Source organism: Capsicum annuum, chromosome 10, assembly GCF_002878395.1.
Source record: "Capsicum annuum cultivar UCD-10X-F1 chromosome 10, UCD10Xv1.1, whole genome shotgun sequence".
Classification (NCBI taxonomy): domain Eukaryota; kingdom Viridiplantae; phylum Streptophyta; class Magnoliopsida; order Solanales; family Solanaceae; genus Capsicum; species Capsicum annuum.
The window spans coordinates 44469777-44476202 of NC_061120.1; positions in this window are offsets into that span (position 1 = coordinate 44469777).

Here is a 6426-nt window from a genome sequence, read left to right on the forward strand (position 1 = left end):
CCTTTCTAGTGGGTTACCCTTCTCAGTGGGTTACTCTTCTCTTTAAGGAAACCTTATCAGATGGGTTACCCTCGTCAGTGGGTAACCCTTTCCAGTGGATTACCCTCATCTCCAAGGAAACCTTCCTCAGTGGGATATCCTTTTAGATGGGTTTATCCTAAGGTTGTTGATTCAACTTCTTCAAAGACTAGAAACTTATCCACCAATTTGTAAGATGTCTGCAAAGCTACTAATGCACCTTCTTGTAAGATGTTTACTCATCTTCTTGCGCATGCTGTCACATGCAAACAACATAGTGTGTTTTTATTTTATTTTACCCATAACATGTTAGTAGGGCCAGGTGTGAATAAATATTAGGCTTATCTAGTTATAACAAATAAAGCTTATCCCTTCCTAAAAGATAAGACTTATCTAGTCATAAGGGATATACCTATCCCCTAGCTTTCAAGATAGGATTGTAATATTTTATTTCATATTTATTTGTAGTCTAGCTTATGTAGTAAGCTTCCATCTCCTATAAAAGGGAGCCTAGTCCTTTAGGCAGAAGTTATAATTCTCTCTACCTAAAAACCTGTTGTATAGTTTCTTAGTTTTCAATAGAGATGTTTGTTGGCTAAACTATTTTGACCTTTCTTTCTCTCTCCCCAAGGGATGGGTACTTTGATTCTTTAGGTAATAGTGGTAGGGTAAGGAAATACTTCAGCAAAGTACCTATTGCAATTGAAATTTTAAACTCCAAAGTTACTTTTTATGTGAATGAAACTAAGTCGGATTTGTCCATACAACGTATATTTCTAAGTCCTTTCCATGTATATGAAATAAAATTGTCTTAGTCCATGCTATAGCTTTCTGAATTGATTTGATATCTTAGAAAGAACATGTAGATATGAGGTTTGCCTTAGTACTCGTTTTGTTTCATGGATGTTTAAGGGAAATAGGCTAAGGAGAGCAACCATAAGACCTGCTTTAGTCATATACAAAAAATCCTTGTTCTAATGATACAATGGTTTTATGTGTTATAAGACTGGCAAAGTCATGCCGACCCTCTGAGGGTTGAAAAGTCTTTGTTTCCAAGTCAGACTATCTGGATATATAGAAGACATTTAAAAGTCAACCCATCCTTCTAAGGGTTTTGAAGGCTTTATTGCTAAAGCAAGCCATCAATATAGGTGAGTAGCTCATTCGTAGGAAAGTTGTGGTGTGTCAATTAAAAAGTTTGATTTCACATGGCATGCCGCCTATATGGACATGAATCACCTGTCATGTTGGAAAGGTTAGTCTCTATGTTTGTGGTGTTGAAAAAATATTTGATATCATATAGTGTGCCACCTACATGGCTGTGAAAATGCCTTTTATGTTGAAAAGTTTGGAGTCTGTTGCTAGACATCTTACTGCTCCCTCTGGCAGTCCTTCGTGCCCCTCTATCTCCCCATCTATTTCAAATACTAGTAAAAAGGTATGTAATCCCTAGATGAAGATCCATTCTATGGTCAAAGATAAGATAAAAGGAGTTAAAGAATACGTTTCTTCTACAACACTTGTTCAACATCCTATTCTCATAAATCTAGTGGAACAGTTTATATCATGCTTATTCCTGAGGACTTTCGATAGAAATGGAAAAGTCTTGGATTTACTCATCTCCATATTGGTGTTTTACAAGTAGAATTTACATATCATGGCAGAAAAGGATGACATGTTATGGTGCATCTTTCTCTTCTTGATACTAGATTCAATAAGTATCAACATCAAAATTTGGGTAAATTAGAGATTATTCGGGATGATGGTACAGTCATTGTCACCATGTTCCCCAACTTCAGTATACAATGAGTTGATCCACATCTAATAAAGGTATTAAAGATTTAGGTCGATATTCTTGAAGCTCCATAGGATAAAGATGCCAGTTAGGCAACTTTCCATTATCAGATAGCCTGGCAACTTCAGAACTATAACATGAACCTATTTCCTACAAGTGGCAAGGACTCTCTGTTCTTGACCATATCTGTAACTGATAAAACCACAGAGATCACCAAGATCTTGGAAAACATATCTAGGGATAAACTGCTGAGCATTATCCTAGCCTCATGGGTCACTAAATATGATAAGTTAAGAGCCTATCCTCAACCTCTTAAATCCACTGATGATTCCAACCAGAACTATCTCAAAAGGCCACCCAAAACCACTTTTTACATCCCCATTTACAACCCAAGTGATGATCTTCCGGATGTAAAGGACCCAAGAACCATCCTCAGGTTCCTTAATGTCTTTACAAAACAACATGATTCGATAAAGAACTTTAATCCCGAGGATCATACTCTGATATGGAGTAAATGCCTTTTCTCATGACATTACCACTGGAAGACGGATTATAACTATAAAATCTATAAAAGAAGGGATATAAAAGCTACTCAATCTGAGGTCAACCCATAGATGCTTATGATACTACCCCTTTCTAAATCCAGTTACATAAATGCTTACCCATCAATCCTCAAAGCAGAAAAGGATAACCAAACCCGAGCTCTAAAATTACCATATGTTATCCAATAAGATAGTGCTTCAGCTGCCACCCAAACTGTCATACATATCAGAGGACTCAAAGATAAGTTGCGGACTATCCAGTCTGATAAATGTCCAATAGGAACTCCATTCCTACATTTTCTTGCCCAACAACATAAGGAAATAACCTCTCTTGAAGAAGTAATCCAGAATCTGAAATACATGTGCCATACTACAAAAAAGAATATGATTGTGCCTTATTATGATAGGCCAATGTATCTACCATATTTCCATATATATATATATATATATATATATATATATATATTCTCCATAGGGCTTAGGCCAACCTTCTACAACTCATTCACCCATCCAATTCACTTCACCACCAGAAGATAAATAAGAATCTGATACTAAGTGTAGAAGGAGAGATAAAATGACATAAATTATTGAGAAGATAAGTTTTTCTAATTGGGTTACATCTGATGCAGGTAAGATGGTCTCTATATATGCTCCCGTGTTTGACAATCTATCCCCTATAGTACCAGCTGATGATCCTGAGATCTAAACACCAGAAACCCAGTATGAAGATCCATCAAAGGTTCCTCCTATTTAATAAGCATCACAATATTGTAATCCTAAAGAATAATTACAGGACAACAAAGTTGATCACAAGGTGTGAACGAGATTCCACCACTTCAAATGATCATTTGCATATCCCCAAAGACGAATCCCATAATGATGAACATATCTCTCTGGAGCAGTGTCTTCTTAAGAATAATAATAAGGCTACTGACTCGATTAACCTCAATTAAGTTGACCCAAGTTTTTTTGTTCCAAAGGATGTGGGCTTATGAAAAAAGAGTCATCACATCATACAGGATCCCATTCTTCAGACAAGCATAAGGAAACTTTATTCGACAACCTCATGCGAGATGAATTTTCACAGTTTGTCTACTCTAAGGATATGTATGGTGATCTATGTCTGAAGAAAGAAGGGTTTTCTAAGCTATCGAGATGAAAGACAAAGAACAATACATGAAGTTCAGACGGGCTAAAAAGAAGAAACCTTCAGAAAAAGAACTAATTATCAGCAAATATGCTAAATCCTTCTAGAAGAAAGTTCTAGGTAAGCAAAAATGCTTCATATTCCATGAAAAAGGACACTTTGGGAAAGGTTGTCCAAAATCTAGAAAGGCAAAGAGGGCAAAACGAGCCTCGGAGAAAGGTATAGCTTGTCATAAAGATCTTGATGATGCTCATCTAGATGCATAAGACATTCACAGATTTACTTTTAGTGCGGAGAAAGGAACTTCCAAGGACATCTTCATGAATGGCCAACAATAATATTTCATTAGCAGATAGTCATCTGATGTCAATGATGACTTCTATACCAGTGAACTTGCCAACGTTAATAAATATTCTTGGTAGCTATCAATTTAATTTCCTGAGGAAGAATGTCCATCAATGCTACAAAAACACTCCAGTCATCGAACAGTCTAAAAATCAGTCTCTGATTAATATAGGCAAACTAGTGATCAAGTCCTAAAAAGGAGGAAAAAATTGATAAAAGAGGTAAAAGAAACCATAGCTGTAGTTTTACCTTCCCCTTAGGACTTATATACTATCATTAAGATGAAGAATCTAGCTAAAAGAGGGCAATATAAGAGAATAATAGACTACACACCTAAATTCTTAAAGATCCTCATAGACTGGTGGGATGCACTTGGGATTATGGATAAAACCAATTATCTCACATTCCAAGACTTTGCCGTCAACACTACAATCCTGCTGGAAACCTTCGGCAGAGACACGAGATACACCAAACGAGCTATTTTTCAGGTCTTGCACAGTTTATGCAAGAAGACATCTATACTGAAGTGGATTATTGGGAATAAGAATGACCCTATTGTCACATCTGATTTCTCCTATTTAAGTTGTTAGACAGGATCCAAGAGAAATATATTTATTAGAAGATTTGAACTACCTAGGCCTCTAGATGATAAGCCTAAGGTAGTCAGGCAAATAGGCATTTCAGATGAAGAATCCCAGTAGATTACCAAAAGAGGAATGTTAGTTGCTTTATCTATAGAAAGCCTGGTTACTTTGCAAGTGACTATCCTTAACTCAAGAAGTTGAAAGACACTGTCCACCTCTTTGATGAAATAGATAATAAAGCTGGAATCTATCTCAACAAAGAGGACAACCTTCAATTGGTCTTCTCACTGGAAGAAGAACTGATGGAGGAAACTATATTCTCTGTAGATATTTATGAAGATTAAGGAGATATCAATGATGATATCTTCCTAATATCAAGCACTGGATAAACAACCAAATATCAGCCAGTCAGTCTCTCATGTTCAACACATCAGGAATATTATCTTACAAAATATCAGATTATTCTCTTGATCTGCTCAACAAATAGAAGGATCCTTTAGATCCATCTATCCTCTGAGAAAGCCAGAATTTCAATAAGATTTAAGTATTCAAAAGGCACAGAAAATCTGTCCTGAAGTAGTTCACAGAACATCTAGGCTATCTCTTCTGTTATGTGTTCATTATACTAGATGATGATTCCCAACAAGAACTTTGATGGTTGTTATGGTACATTTACTATCAGTACTCTATCATCATGTAGTTCAAGTGTTATGCCTTTCAACATTATGATCGAATCCAACTAGCTTTAAAAAGATTCATGTTGTGGTTCAAGAGATGATCATATTGGTTTCGATGCTTCAAAGATACCTGCGATGCAACAACCTTTATATTGTATCATTTGGTAGGAATCAAAGGCCACGAAGACCAAGCTCAATCAACAATTTTCCATTTTAGTTATTTATTTTGAAGATGAATATAATAAAGCATAATACTTCACTATCAACAAAAATAAATGCATTCCAAAGAAAAGGGACTACACTAATGATTATCCTCTCTAGGATAAAGTCTGCCGTATAACAAAATAATATCAGCCACCATATAAGTTCAAGAACGATGAAGCAATAAACATTCGGATGAAGGCTCCTCTTCAGGAATGAAAAGCTTTATCCAAAAAAATGAGTTACTTTACCAGATCAATAAAGAGAAGCTTGGAACACAAAGAATGCCTCAGGTAGAAGCAAAGAGTAGATTGGTGGATGGAAGAAGTATACACGAGCTCATCATCATCGGCACCATCCAACATTGCCTGAATGATGATGTAAGATGATATCTATAAGAAGATACCCTCCTTAGTGGGTTACCATTCAAAGTTGGTTACCCTCTTAGGTGGGTTACCCTTTCTTATGGGTTAGACTCTTCTCCAAGAAAATCCTATCAGATAGGTTACCCTCGTTAGTAGGTTACTTTTCCAGTAGGTTACCCTTATCTCCAAGGAAACCCTAATTAGTAGGCTAACCTTTCAGAGAGGTTTTGTCTTGAAGCTGCTGACTCAGATACTTCGATGACAAGGAACTTATCCACCTACATACAAGATGATTATGAAGTTGCTGATGCACCTGCTTGTAAGATGCTAACTTGTTTGTTTGCACATGCAGTCATATGCCAACAACAGTGTTTTTTGCTTTCTATTTGTACCCCATATGTTAGTAAGGCCCGATGTGAAAAAATATAAGGCTTATATATTCATAACTGATAAAGCTTATTCCTTCCAAAATGATAAGACTTAACAAGTCATAATGGATGATGTCTATCCTTTAGCTGTTAGGATAGGATTATAATATTTTATTTCATATTTATCCATAATCTAGCTTATCTAGTAAGTGTCCCCCTCCTGTAAAAGATAGTGTAGGCCTTCAGACAGATGGCATCATTCTCTCAACCTAAAAACCTCATGTATAGTTTCTCTATTTTTAATAAAGATATTTGTTGGCTAAAATATCTTGGTCTTTCTTTATCTCATCCAAAGGGATTGGTACTTCGATCCTTTAGGTCGGA